This window comes from Beta vulgaris, chromosome 3 (assembly GCF_026745355.1).
Source record: "Beta vulgaris subsp. vulgaris cultivar EL10 chromosome 3, EL10.2, whole genome shotgun sequence".
Taxonomy (NCBI): Eukaryota; Viridiplantae; Streptophyta; class Magnoliopsida; order Caryophyllales; family Amaranthaceae; genus Beta; species Beta vulgaris.
Genome location: NC_079204.1, coordinates 6,190,341 through 6,205,824, shown reverse-complemented (window position 1 = coordinate 6,205,824; position 15,484 = coordinate 6,190,341). Strand labels below are relative to the sequence as shown.

At 36.4% G+C, this 15,484-nt stretch overlaps 1 long non-coding RNA gene across 1 annotated transcript; it reads left to right on the top strand.

The window, feature by feature from the left end:
• The first annotated feature begins 8,303 nt into the window (after nt 1-8,303).
• LOC130590880 (uncharacterized) lies at nt 8,304-10,709 on the top strand. The gene is made up of 4 exons (XR_008968635.1): nt 8,304-8,359; nt 8,470-8,503; nt 9,043-9,100; nt 10,457-10,709. It is a non-coding gene; the product is annotated as an uncharacterized LOC130590880 (long non-coding RNA).
• Nucleotides 10,710-15,484: the final 4,775 nt, after the last annotated feature.

The window sequence follows — 15,484 nt, the reverse complement described above, 5'->3', positions numbered from 1 at the left end:
TACTTGATGTTTGTTTGTGTTATTTTATCATTCCTTTTACCCCATCCTTACCCCAAAGTCCTCTACATCCGTTCCCCACCCTCCCCTAAGGTTTCACTTACCCTTTCCTTGACCAACCATTGACCTATCATTGACCAACCATTGACCACCTCCTTTACCACCCACCATTGTTTGACCCCACACCAACACCACCCACCATCACCCCTCCACTCTAACCACCGAATTGCCACACCTCCACCACCGTCACCGCCAACCACACCTGCCGGACTACCACCCGCAATTCCGGAAAACCACCCCTACCCTGGAAAAACCATAGTCACTGCCAAACCACACCTGCCAAATAATCTTCCACCACCCCCACCCACCCATTACCCACGACCAACCTCGAAAAACCACCACCCTCACCCATAAACCACCTCTGTTGCATGTGATAAGATATCATCAGAACTGTAAATCTTTTATATCATCAAACAAATGAAAAAGACTTAGCTTCTTATGAGGGGATGTCATCTGTTTGCATCATATATATATATTCACTATGACACAACTCATTCAACAGGTAAATCAATGTCCATAAGAGAGTTCAATGAGTTGAAATCTTCACTCTAGCAGCATGAAATTAAGCCTTTATGTCCTTTGATGTTTTTAGGAGAAGTTTACTCTATGCAGGACCCCAACAGGTGACCGTTCACGAGAGGTAAGAGCAGCAAAAGGTATGAAGCTGAAGCAGCATATCAGCAGACTTGAGAATTTGGACGCTATTATCTGTTATATTTGTGATCAATGAGAGAACCGGATGTCCACTCCAAGGCACGGAAACTACGCTTTCCTATTAGTTTAATTTCGCCCCTCTAGGATCACCGGGTTAACACGAAATAACTAATGAGATACAATGGAGAGAAACAATCCACTTAGATGATCTTCTAAGTGAATCAACAAGAACTTGGTTTTTGTGTTTGTGAAGAACACTCAAGAGAAGATTGCAAGTTTTCTCTAAGCTAAGCAAGAAGTATTTGAGAGAGTATAGAATAGAAAATTCTGATTTTCTTCTAACCCCTCACTCATAGGAATCCCAAGGTTTATATAGGAAGAATAAACCTTTCATTGACTAGAGTAGCTAAACCATAACCCCCATTTTAATCACATTGACTAGAGAGGTTAATCACATAACCCCCACTTTAATCACTTCATCAAAGGTCTTTAATCTACTGATTAAAGGACCTTAAAAGTCATTAAAATGATCAACAAAGCATCACAACGGATATAAAACCGTCGAGGCAACTTTTCGCATTCCAAGGCAGAAGACACGTCGCGACTCGCGAAGAAGCTCGCGAGTCGCGAGGCGCTGGTCGCGACCCGCGACGCTGTCGCGACTCGCGACGGGCCACTGGTCGCGACTCGCGACGCCTGTCGCGACTCGCGGCCAGTCTTCTGTCTCCCTTGGTTTATCAATGCGTTTTGCCACTTGATGCACTCTAGCTTTTGCATACTAGACCTCCTCCTCTTCTAGTACATACCCTTATGAGTTTCAAACCCATTACCCTATAAATGTTCCAACAATCCTCCTCCCATTTATAGGGTAATGTTGAAAAGTTTTTCAACTTGCTATAAATCGCAAACACACATGTTCATGCATCATGGAAATATCTAACGATTGAATTTCCATTTAGTAAAAGTAATCTTTACAATAATTTAGATCATAATGATAGACAAAGCTTTGAATCATATAACCATTACAAATTATTGAAGTTACTAATACACACAAACATAAACTAGGTTCTTAAAACCTCCGACACCTATGAAGCCTTGGTGTCCATATCCATTCATAAGCATTCCAAGTCAAGCCTAAGACTTGATGAAGCGGCCAAACTTCTAGCTTACATAGGTAAATCTTTCCGGACATGCTCCTACAATTGAGCACCTTATCAAAGATTTATTAAGAATAAAATTCAACCTCTTTATCATTGTAGCAACAAGCACTAACCTCGGGATGTATTAAACAAGTGCTCCCAACCTCTTAGAGAAGTACTATCCTCCTTGAATTTGAGATCTAACGTTGTATTAGACATCAAATAGAGTTTTCCTTCACCATAGGTTGATCAATAGGCTTAAGACCCATCCCTTTGTTCATTTTGTTCACTAGTTCCCTTGACAACGGTTTTGTAAACGTATCCGCCAAGTTCAAACTAGACCGAACAAAATTAATAGTTATACAACTATTCCTTATCATTTCCCGCACATAGCTATGTCTAACTCCAATGTGCCTTGACTTGCCATTGTAGACTTCACTATATGCTTTAGCTATGGTTGATGCACTATCACAATGGATAGCAAGAGGTGACATTGGTTTCACCCATAAGTCCACCTCACTCAACACATTCCTTAGCCATTCCGCTTCTTGCAACAAGAAGCCAAAGCAATGAATTCCGATGCCATAGTGGAATCCGTTATACATGTTTGCTTCTTGGAAGCCCATGAAATGGCACCTCCTCCAAGAAGAAACACCCAACCACTAGTGGATGAATAATCTTCCTTATTCGAAATCCAACTAGCATCCGAGTAACCTTCTAAGATAGAAGGTTCTCTATTGTATGTTATGACATAATCCAAGGTCTTATTCAAGTACCTTAACACTCTTCTCAATGCTTGCCAATGCAACATACTAGGATTACTAGTATACCTACTGAGCTTGCCAATAGCAAAGGCTATATCCGGCCGAGTGCTAGTCATAGCATACATCAAGCTTCCAATTAAGCTTGCATACTCCAATTGTGAAATTGGAGTACCACTACTCGGAACCAAGTGAATACTAGGATCCATAGGAGTAGCAAAATGAGTCGAATTTGACTCATTATACCTCTTGACCACTTTCTCAATATAATGAGATTGTGATAAAGAAAACGACCCTTTCCCTCTTATTATTCTAATACCTAGAATAACATCCGCTTCACCCAAATCTTTCATGGAGAAGCTAGAGGAAAGGAAGACTTTGGTCTTTTCCACTTGTTCCAAATCAGTCCCAAAAATAAGCATATCATCAACATATAAGCAAATTATAACTCCTTTACCGTTATTATCAAATTTGCTATATACACACTTATCGGACTGATTTATTTTGAACCCACTAGACAACACAACTTCATCAAATTTTTGATGCCATTGCTTAGGTGCTTGTTTAAGACCATACAAAGATCTACTACAATTTCAAACTTTAGTTTCTTGACCTTTAACCACAAACCCTTCAGGTTGATTCATGTACACTTCCTCCTCCAATTCACCATTAAGAAAAGCAGTTTTTACATCCATTTGGTGAATTACTAGACCATGAATCGCAGCTAATGCTATCAATAGTCTAATAGTAGCTATTCTAGCTACTGGAGCATAAGTATCAAAGTAATCGATACCATATCTTTGCCTAAAACCTTGGACCACTAACCGGGCCTTATGTTTTAGTATGGTTCCATCGATTTTCTTTTTCCTTACAAAAATCCATTTACAACCTAGGGGTTTGCAACCGGGAGGTAAATTAGCTAAAATCCAAGTGTGATTACCCATTATAGAATCCATTTCATCATTCACTGCCTCTTTCCAGAAAGCAGAATCATGAGACTTCATAGCCTCATCAAAGGACCTAGGATCCTCCTCCATATTGTAACAATATGAAATTTGAGTCGAAATTGACTCCCTTGACCCTTCAACTAAATATAGTTGAAAATCCGGTCCAAAAGATTTCTCTTTTCTAATTCGTTTACTTTTCCTAATTTCCGGTGTTGTAGTATCATGATCATTTGAAATGTCATCTACAACATTGGAACTAGTACTAGGTATCATGTCCTTTGGTCTTGGAATCGATGAGAATCTAGTCTCATCAAATATTGCATCCCTTGACTCTATTACGGAGTGAATAGAGACAAAGTCATTGGGCTCAATGACATAAAACCTATAGGCTTTGCTATGTACCGCATAGCCTATAAAAATGCAATCAATTCCTTTTTCACCTAAAGTTTTCCTTTTAGGTTCCGTCAATTTGACAATTGCCCTACAACCCCATACCTTAAGGTAATTGAGATTAGGCTTTTTATTACACCAAAGTTCATAAGGGGTAGTCTTATTCCTTTTATTAGGAACTCGATTTAAAATGTAACATGCAGTTAAAATTGCATCACCCCAAAAACCGTCATTAAGACCCGAATTAGAAAGCATGGTATTAACCATTTCTTTTAGGACCCTATTTTTCCTTTCCGCTATACCATTACTTTGAGGTGAGTATGGGGCGGTTTTTCATGAATTACACCAATGGAACTAAAATAACTTGGATTATAATATTCACCACCCCTATCCGTTCGAAGTCTTTTAATCTTTTGATTAAGTTGGAGTTCCACTTCGATTTTAAAGGTCTTAAACTTTTCTAGTGCTTCATCTTTAGTAAATAAAAATATATGTAACAAAACCTTGAAAAATCATCAATAAAAGTTACAATATATTTTTTATTTCCTAAAGAAGGTGAACTATGAAAGTCACACAAGTCACTATGCACCAATTCAAGCAATACCGTTTGTCTAGTCACACTAGGATAAGGATTTTTTGTAATTTTATTTAGCACGCAAGTGTGACACTTCTCTAACTTTAAATCGAAAGGAGGTATAACCCCATTTTAGACATGTCATATAATCTACGATAATTCACATGACATAAACGATTGTGCCATAGAGAAGAAACATCAAGCATGTAAATAGAACTAGTACCAATTTTATTATCAATACTAAATTTAAACATTCCATTACAAAAGAAACCTTGTCCAACAAAAATACCACCCTTGGAAAGTACAAATTTATCCGACTCAAAAACAACTTTAAAACCATACTTATTCAAGAGACCTCCTGACACAAGATTCTTCCTAACTTCCGGTACATACACAACATCCCGGAGAGTTAAAGTCTTTCCCGAGGTTAACAACAATTCTACTTGGCCTATGCCTCTAGCCTTTACCGTAGAATCATTCCCCATATACAAGATTGGACCATCATCCAAATCTTTCAAAGACTTGAAGAAATCCTTGTTATTGCACACATGTCTAGAGGCTCCCGAATCTATCCACCAAGAATCATCAACCTGCACACACATAATTTCAGAAATCATAGCAACAAAATGCATTTCTTCAATTACATTAACATGTGCATTGTTACCTTGGTTTTGAACAACACTAGGTTGTGTGTTCTTTGTCTTCTTCTTGTTGTTAGAAGGACAATCCCTCTTAAGATGAGGACCATTGCATATCCAACAAGAGAGGGTCTTCCTCTTCTTGTTTGCAACATTGGTTTTGTTATGTTGTTGTTGTGTTGTTGTTGGATTTCTTGGTCTTACTAGACCCACCAACCTCTACCAAATTAACGGTAGATTTAGGAATACTAGGAGTAGTATCCTTAACCCCATCTTGAGCCCGGATCCCCTCTTCAATACGAAGATGAGTTCCTAATTGCTCCATGGACATGTCTTCCTTTTTATGTTTTAAAAGATGTTTTGTATCTTTCCAAGAATTTGGTAATTTGTCAATGATTGAGGCAACCGCAATTGCCTCATCCATCACCATACCATGTGATCTTATTTGGTTCAAAATATGATGAACCTCATGGAATTGCTCCATAATAGGCCGATCATTAGTCATTTTAAAAGAATTAAAATTACTAACAAGGAATTTCTTACTTGAAGCATCTTCCGAAATGTACTTGGCCTCAAGAGCATCCCAAAGTTCCTTTGCACTCTCCACATTTTGGTAGAGATCAAACAACGGGTCGGTGAGAGAGTTGAGAATATGACCACGACAAATGTAGTCATCATTCTCCCACTTTATCCTCTTCCTAGTAGTCTCAAGAGGCTCTTCCTCTCCATCTTCCGGGAGTGGTGGCATAGGAGTTGATAACACATACACCACATTCAAGGCGGTCAACAAGAAGTGCATCTTCTTTTGCCACCTCCGATAGCCCACCCCCTCAAACTTATCCAACTTTTGGAAGTTCATAGTCATGTCCTTGAGTGATTGAGCCATATCCGAAAAGAAAGAAAATTAAACTAATAGATTGTTATATTGTGATCAATGAGAGAACCGGATATCCACTCCAAGGCACGGAAACTACGCTTTCCTATTAGTTTAATTTCGCCCCTCTAGGATCACCGGGTTAACACGAAATAACTAATGAGATACAATGGAGAGAAACAATCCACTTAGATGATCTTCTAAGTGAATCAACAAGAACTTGTGTTTTGTGTTTGTGAAGAACACTCAAGAGAAGATTGCAAGTTTTCTCTTAAGCTAAGCAAGAAGTATTTGAGAGAGTATAGAATAGAAAATTCTGATTTTCTTTCTAACCCTTCACTCATAGGAATCCCAAGGTTTATATAGGAAGAATAAACCTTTCATTGACTAGAGTGTAACCATAACCCCATTTAATCACATTGACTGAGAGGTTAATCACATAACCCCATTTAATCACTCATCAAAGGTCTTTAATCTACTGATTAAAGGACCTTAAAAGTCATTAAAATGATCAACAAAGCATCACAACGGATATAAAACCGTCGAGGCAACTTTTCGCATTCCAAGGCAGAAGACACGTCGCGACTCGCGAAGAAGCTCGCGAGTCGCGAGGCGCTGGTCGCGACCCGCGACGCATGTCGCGACTCGCGACGGGCCACTGGTCGCGACTCGCGACGCCTGTCGCGACTCGCGGCCAGTCTTCTGTCTCCCTTGGTTTATCAATGCGTTTTGCCACTTGATGCACACTAGTCTTTTGCATACTAGACCTCCTCCTCTTCTAGTACATACCCTTATGAGTTTCAAACCCATTACCCTATAAATGTTCCAACATTATCTTAGTGACTCTAGAAGACGGGACTTAAACTCATTCTCCCGCTTCTTCTAGGATTGCTTGCTTATGAAGATAAGCCGAAATGAGTAGTGTTTATGGCATGCCTGATCAAAGTCCCAGAAGAAGGTGAGCTACCTGCACAGTTGTGGAACAATTCAGCTTCTTCTTGGGCATGAATCATGATGCTGAAGTTGTTGCGATATATGTTCAAGAACATCGATGCTAATTGATGCACACAGTGGTTACTATGCAAAACTATCTGAACAAGTAAATGCATACTACAACCGGAAAAGACATAAACTATCTGAACAAGTGAATGCATACTACAGCCAGAAAAGCAACAACCATATGAGAGATATGTAATTTCTTCAATTTCAATCAATTAAGCTAAGAGAACAACTAATTGGAGCACCGATGCAGGGCAGACTCACCATGTAATAGCCAATCATCAGGTCTAAAACCAAATTGATTGAAATCAGAGTAGAATTCAGAGTCAACAGATGACTTGCTTTCCCACCATCTAATCAATTTTGCTGCACTCCATATTAATAATGTGAAAAAAACATTATTCCTCGAAAGTTTCATCTATGAGAAGTTTCTTTCTATGTAAATTGTTGTATGCATCAAATACCAACTGATTAAATTAAGTGAAAGTATTGGGTCAGACCGTCTGACCCTACCTTCCGTCGGACGGGCTTATCCCATCAAAAACACGCGGGCTTTTTTTTCATATTTGTTTTGTTGATCAGCAGCTTTGTTTATTTTTAGAAAAAACATTTAACGGTTATTAGGTCATTATCTTTTTTCGAGTTTGAAACTGTTTTTTGGATATCTGCTGATTCTCGCTAGTTTTAAAACTGATTCTTCTTCTTTTCAAAGAAACCGATATATTTACTGATTATTCTAGAATTTTTCTGCTCTCTGCTTCTTGCTGGAACTTAGCGTGTTTTTTGTTTCGTAATTCATTATTGTTGCATCGCAAATATGGTGAAGGATCAGAGATGATGATTCTAGGTATAATTTCGTTTGATTTTTGCTGCAATTTTTTTTTTTTTGTTTTCAAATTTTAAGCGTTTTTGTTGTTGTAATTGTAATGTAGCCCGAAGTCGAAGAAAGTGAAGAGTGTCGCATCTTCAGGAAAAATTTGTAATCCCCCATATTTTTAAGATATTAAATTAAATAGTTTTAATCATTTTTAATTATTAAAGCTATTTAATTTCAGTATTTAAGAGCAGAAGGGTATTTTGGTCATTTTATCAAAATAGTATTTGAGTATTTCCACAAAGAAGTATTTTAGTATTTTCAAGAAAGTATTTTATTAATATTAGTAGGAAGATTATTTTGGAAATTGATCATCAAATTTATTTTGGCAATTTGATGAGTAAGGGTATTTTAGTCTTTTACACAAAATGACTACCACTATAAAAAGGGGAAAACCTAAAGTTTCCCATCATTTTCCATCTTCTTCACTAGCCACCATTTCTCAAAAAGGAGTAAGTGGGTTTTTTCCTCTCAAACCTTTGTTCTTCCTCAAGTAAGTTTTTCAAGTAATCCTCTTCAATAATTCTAGCTTCTAATCTAGTTTTGTTTTTGAAATTTATAGGAAGATCTTGCAAATATCAAAGGGAAGCAAAGAGGTAATGATTTTTCTGAAATTTTTGGGGTTTCTTCCATATTTTTTCTCTCTCTTCTCGCCCCTCTCTTTGTTGGCGAATTCCGGCCACCACGGTGGTGGTTCGCCGGCGAGCTCCGTCGGGAGAAGCGGCCACTGCCGGCCAGCAGTAGGTGACCGGCGACTGGGCACGAGCGCCGCTGCCACCGTCGCGTCAGTGGTGGTGCGGGTGGTGCTTGTGGTGGCGCCGGTTGGGTTAGTTTTTCAGATTGGTGGTTTTCGAACCACTTGTAAAAAAAAAAAAAAAATTCTGTTATTATTATTAATTAATTTACAGCAATAAATTATTAAGTAAATTAGTAGTTTTTATGAAGTTTTAAGCATTAGTTTATAGTGGGTTTTGCCTACTAGTAAAGGTTTTCAAGTTATGACTTTAAAATAGTTTTTAAAGTCTTTTTAAGGAAAAATCAGCTTTATTATTATATTTAAAATGCTGATTTTTATTTATTAGTAGCCTTGAATTGTTGTTGGAAGTACTAATTGATAGTACTTTATTGTTGGTAGGTTTCAAGAATAATTAAAGCCAGTCAAACTTTTGACTGTTGATTTTTGTGTAATCAAGGTACATACACTTTGACCTTGACTTTAGTAGTTTCAAAGGATATATATTTTTTATTGAGCATGAGGAGTAAGGAGAGGCTTATGCCTTGAAATTGTTTGAGTATATGTTGAGAACTTAGAAAGGAGATTAGGAATGGAACTTTTGAGTTATTCCTATATTTGAAAAGCATGTGATTGATGATTATTGCTTTTGAGCATGATTAAAGTTATTAAAGTTACTCTTGAAGTTATGGCTTGCCTATGAATATTTTATTGAGCATGGTCTCATTTGAGGTTATATATTTTATTGAGCATGGTCTCATTTGAGGTTATATATTTTATTGAGCATGGTCTCATTTGAGGTTATATATTTTATTGAGCATGGTCTCATTAGAAGTTTTATATATTATTGAACAAGGTCTCATGAGAAGTTATATTTTGTTGAGCAAGGTCTCACAAGTTTCAAGTTATTGAGCAAGGTCTCACAAGTTTCAAGTTATTGAGCAAGGTCTCACAAGTTAAAGTTATTGAGCAAGGTCTCACAAGTTAAAGTTATTGAGCAAGGACTCACAAGTAGTTGAATCATTGAGCAATGACTCAATTGATTGGATCATGGATCCTTAAGAAAGTAAGAAAAAGGACTCATGGAGTCATTAAAGTAATAACATGAGCAAGGTCTCAAAGAATTTAGAATTGAGTTAACTATGGTGTTTGTTGCATTCACTTGTTAAAGAAAGATAAGAAATTAATTTATTTGCTAGATGTGTTATTGTGATTGTGTCTCACACATAATGGGCTTTGGCAATAAAACTCTTGGGATGGATCCCCCATGAGTATTGAACATAAGGAGGGAGTTAGTGTGAAACTATACTCCTGCATATAGTTTAGCATGACGATGTTAATGCTTTTATTTTATCGAGCAAGTTTATGGAATTCCAATTATCAAGATCTTTGAGTGGACTAGGTGTCACTCGTATTCTTTATCTCTGAGATGTTGAGTCTAGAGGCTCACTCTCACCCTCGTTCATTACTAACAAGCTTAAAATTCTCGAGTCAAGTTATTTAAAGTTCATGGAACTTTAGTAAGAGGTGTGGGATCTCTTACACAAGGAATAGTAGCCCGTATGACTCCAAGAGGAGGACGGTGCCCGTTCATTGCCAAATAATAATAAAAGAAAGTATTTAGTAAGTTCAGTTATATGCTTGTCGCATGTAGAGTCATAAGAAGAGCAAGCCGAAGTGATTGAGGATTGCATGCATTATTATTCGCATTAGTTAGTTGTGTTATGTACTCAGCGTTGCTGATGTATGTGTTTCTTTGTTTCTTTTGGTTGTTGTTTTTCCTCAACAACCCTGTGATGATCCATTTGGTGAGCAGAGTTTAGAGAAGAAGTTGCAGGTACAAGTTCTTGATGTGCATGGAAATCATAAGCATCCGGATGGGAGTTTTAGTACACGAGTACTTTCTTATTTAAGTTATCTTGAATTTTATATTTGACTTTACTTGACCAATGGGGTCAAGGTTTGACTTTTGAAGATGAGACTAGTATGGGATAGTCTCGGAGTTTGTAATTCATTTACATACTTTCTTATTTCCGTTGTATTAAAGTATTTTCAGTTTATTTTAAAAAGACTTCCGCTGTATTATCTGATTAGCCTTACGTATTATCATACGTGGCATAACAACTCCCGTAATTTCTCCTAGTTTATAAAAGGAGGAGTCGTGGGGGTGTTACAAAATTTTGGCACTGTCTACTACTGGGAAGAAGAAAGAGAAAGATGGTGATTATGATCCAAGGTAGATTTCAAGTTCTTAGTGTAGTTGAGATATTTGTTTTGTTTTTTTCTATTTTTGGATGTTTTCAGTTTATTAGTGTATTTATTTCATGTTGTTAGGGTTTGTGTTTCAGTTTTTGTTGTTTTGTATTATACACATATGTTTTCAGTTGTTGTTGTTTTTCAATTGATATTTATATTCTTTCAGTTGATTATAGTATTCTTTCAGTTGCTACTTGTATTTTTTCAGTTGATGTTGTTTTTCAGTTGATATTTATATTCTTTCAGTTGATTCTTGTATTGTTTCAGTTGATTCTAGTATTGGACGAGTCCGACACAATACGTTCTTTTAAATTAAAGTGCATACAAAATTTCTAAGCTTTCCATGTAAATAGCATCAAACCAACTGATTCCCAAGCCAACAACGTAACTGTTGGAGAGCTACCTAAAGATGTTCAAAGTTATGTGCCAGTAATCAGACATCGTCTACACTAAAATCAGACAAAGGGATTCCACATGATCACATATCAAAATTAACTAATCAATACTGGTAGTTGTTCATAGTAAACAATAGACAACTAATCAATATTGCCTGACCCTCTTGTTGGATGATTCTCCAGAAAGCATTTGTCTTGCTGATTTCTGATCTGTTGCGCGACACCCGGGGATGCTAAAACCGCTGGAGGGTACGAAATCCCATAAAAAGCAGCAATGACCACCTTAGGATGAAGAATGCTCAATCCATTCCCGAATAAACTTTCCTCCTCCCTTAATTCTATTGGAGGTGATGTTTGATAGATCCAATATCGATCCGGTTGAAGCCCAAATTGATCACCCTCCTCAGCCACATATTCTCCCACTAGAACAACAGCATGGGTTATTCTTTTCCCTGCAATAGTGTTTCTTTCTTTCCCTGATCCCAAATAACACCGTTGTCCATGTGAGGGATAATCATCATTTATCTCAATGACAATGATAATCGGAATATTTTCATTAAAAAGTTTCTTAATCTCTGATACATTTAAGGAATTCCTAGGAACAGTCACTTTGTGATTGATGTAGGGATAGGCTTCGTATGTTGTTACGCATCCATACCGCTTCTGACCCGGCCTCTGGGTTTTCATGATCCTCTCCCAATGCTTGCTTGGTCAAGAAGATCAGGGCCGTATTTGGGCATGGGCGAGAGGGGCAGTTGCCCAGGCCCCAAACACATCGCCCAAATAAATAAAGGTAAAAGAGAATAAAAGGAAAAATAGAAAAAAAATGGAAAGAAAAGATCACTGCAAAACTGCAAATGACGCCGACAATTAAGCTTATTGCGAATCAAGTTTCTTATTCAATTCTCCCACTTGTTTTTCAATTTAATGTCAAACGCTCAAAATTTTTGGGTTATTTCTCTCTTCTCTTTGCAATTTTTGTTCTTTATTCGATTTTTTTAGGTTTTGCAAATTCTGTATTTTATTACTTTATTTTTCGACAGAGAATTATTATAATTATTTGAGAATTTCAATGACACGCTATATTTTTTCATAGTAACTAAGTATTATATATGAAATCAATTTAATTTTTCTGAAAACTTGAATAAGTTTTGTGAAATAAGATTGTTGCTGATTAATTTTAATGAACGACTGAACTCGAAAATAGATTGGGTCATAGAAGTAGACATATTAGGCCATGAAAATATGTTTTTATTTTTATGTCATGTTGTAGACCCTTAAAGGTTGTTAATGCATATAAATTTCAATCTTTCTCTAGTTTTTAGTCTTATACTCCCACTTGTATTTTCATTTAATATAAAATTTTGATATGTGTATATTGTAGAACTGCATAATGAATCGGAGTAATAAAATGATAAATTTAATTTTACCCCTATTGTTTACTGTTCTGAATAAGTTTAGATTAGTTCATAATATTTTATTAAAAATAGTGCAAAAAAAATTAATTAAAAAGAACATACCTTAATCCATAATTTTTTTTTAATAAATTTGATATTATCTAATATAAATTTCAATTATTTTTATCACTTTGTTTCGGTCCAAGTTAAATTTTTCCGCCTTTGGTCTTTTATAATGGATAGTTGCAACTTTTTTTGGGTTTTGTAAAATTGCAACTTTATTTGTAATTTCTTTATTAATCATTTAATTGTGCCTCTTTTCAATTTCTTTTTTTGGATTTTCTGATTGACATATTAAATGATCAAGTACTTACATCCTTATTTTAACATCCCTTCAAAGATTTCGGACCAAAAAATAAAACATTCAAAAAACTAATCAGGGACCGAAGATGGCGCCAAAATTGGATTTATTAAACTTTTGGTTTTAAATCCTAGTCAAAATTATTCAAAAAACCAAAAAAAAAAAAAAATTTTTTTTTAGGCCATTATTTTTGACGGGATTGTGAAGTTAATAGGGGAGTTTTGTTTTCCAAATTTATGATGAAGGTTACAAATCTTGGTTTATCTCCTAATATATGGTGAAGGTTACAAACTCTTTAATTTTGAAAATTAAGTACTACCTATTCTACTCCTATAAATACCCCACATCTTTAGTCATCTTTTCCACACAAAAACTTTGGAGAATTCATACTTCAAGGTTCTTCTTTCTCTTCTTATCTATTCTAGTTTTATATTTCTTATTCAAGTTATAATTTTCTTTGGGTTAAGAAAAGAATAAGATTTTCTATGTTTCTTACTCAAAAATATTATGCTCATGATAGGTTATTCATGTTTACATTCATGATTGAGTTCATGTGATAAGTTACTTATTAGATTTTTATTATTGGTTTGTTAGGAGATCGTTCAAGATTAAGACTAAGTGGAGATACTAGTATATATACTTTTTGTGCAAGATCAAGGTGTACGTTATGTAGCTAGATCTTTTAAAATGTGGTTTATATGATAAAGTTGTTTATTGATTTTATTGGTTGGATTGGTTTAGAAATTTGTTTTAAAATGGTTACAATGTTTTATTATTCACTCTTGAATGTGAAAAGGAGGAATGATTTTATCAATTATTTTATATAGAAGTTTTGTTATCCTTTTTGGAAAATCAAATTATTTTTACAAGGTATGAACTTTGAATGTTCAAAAAGTTGTTTATGAGGAAAGGATGTTTGTTCATGACTTACAAGTCATATTATTATTATTTCCGCTTGATTAATATCAAGAGATTCAAAGACCACTTGTTGGCAATTATAGTTACCCCTTGATATAGCTCCGTGATGGGATGACTAGCTTGGGGGTGTGCACACTTAGCAAAATAGAAGGGGAAATAAGAAGAGTAATTATTTTCAAGATTGTTTTTAATCCAAGTTGTTTGGAAAGAATTTATTCTTAAAAAGGTTATTCTTGAATTACTATTCAAGTGTTTGGAAAGAGTTTGTTCTTAAAAGGTTGTTCTTAAATTATTATTTAAGTGTTTGGCAAGAGTTTGTTCTTAAAATGTTATTTCTTCAATTATTATTAAGTGTTTGAAAATAGTTTATTCTTAAAGTGTTATTCTTGAATTATTGGTTATGGAGTTCTCGAAATGAAAAATTATGACGAACTAACAAATGTGTTACTTATCTACATTTCGTACTCAGTTTTATACTGACGCGTATTTTCTTTTTCCTATTTGGCTTTGCCCTGTTTACCTTTTTGGTAAGCAGATTTGCAGGTGAATTTTGGATGTGCATGGGAGCATACTAGGAAAGGGATCTTCACCTAGATTAGAGTGTTTCATTTATTTTGAGTTTTGAGACAATATTTACTTTTATTAATAAACAAGTATTATTATATTTGGTTAAAGTCTTCCGCTGCAAGTTATGTTGGTTAGTTAGTAGTTGGTTGTCGAAAGCGTGTTAGTCACGTGGCGGTAATAATCCTAAATTACTCAAATATTGTTTATTAAATTATTTATTTAAAAGTGAGTAATTTAGGGGTGTTACACCTAAGGTTTCACTTACCCTTTCCTTGACCAACCATTGACCTATCATTGACCAACCATTGACCACCTCCTTTACCACCCACCATTGTTTGACCCCACACCAACACCAACCACCATCACCCCTCCACTCTAACCACCGAACTGTCACACTTCCACCACCGTCACCGCCAACCACACCTGCCGGAAAACCACCCGCAATTCCGGAAAACCACCCCCACCCTCGAAAAACCATCGTCCCCGCCAAACCACACTTGCCAAATAATTAATCTTCCACCACCCTCGAAAAACCACCCCCACCCACCCATTACCCACGACCAACCTCGAAAAACCACCACCCTCACCCATAAATCACCACCCTCGAGAATGAATGGGCTGCGACTATAAGGGGGAAGGGGTGCGACGGCCGAAAGCAGGGAGGGGGGTTGTCCACTGGCCGGAAGAGAACGACGTGGAGGGAGAGATCGCAGTCGAAAATGGCAGATCTTAAAGGGGAGGGGGAGATCGCAGGCGCAGTGCTGCGGGAGTTTCGGCGTGGTGCGGTGGGATTTCCGGCGGGGTGACAGCGCGGTGGGAGTTCCGGCGGGGAGACGACGCGGTGGGAGTTCCGGCGAGGCTCCGGCAAACATGAGAGGAAGGATGGTGGTGGAAGGATGTAAAAAGAGGTAAGAGAAAAACAAAAAAATTCAACCAAACAACATTTTTTA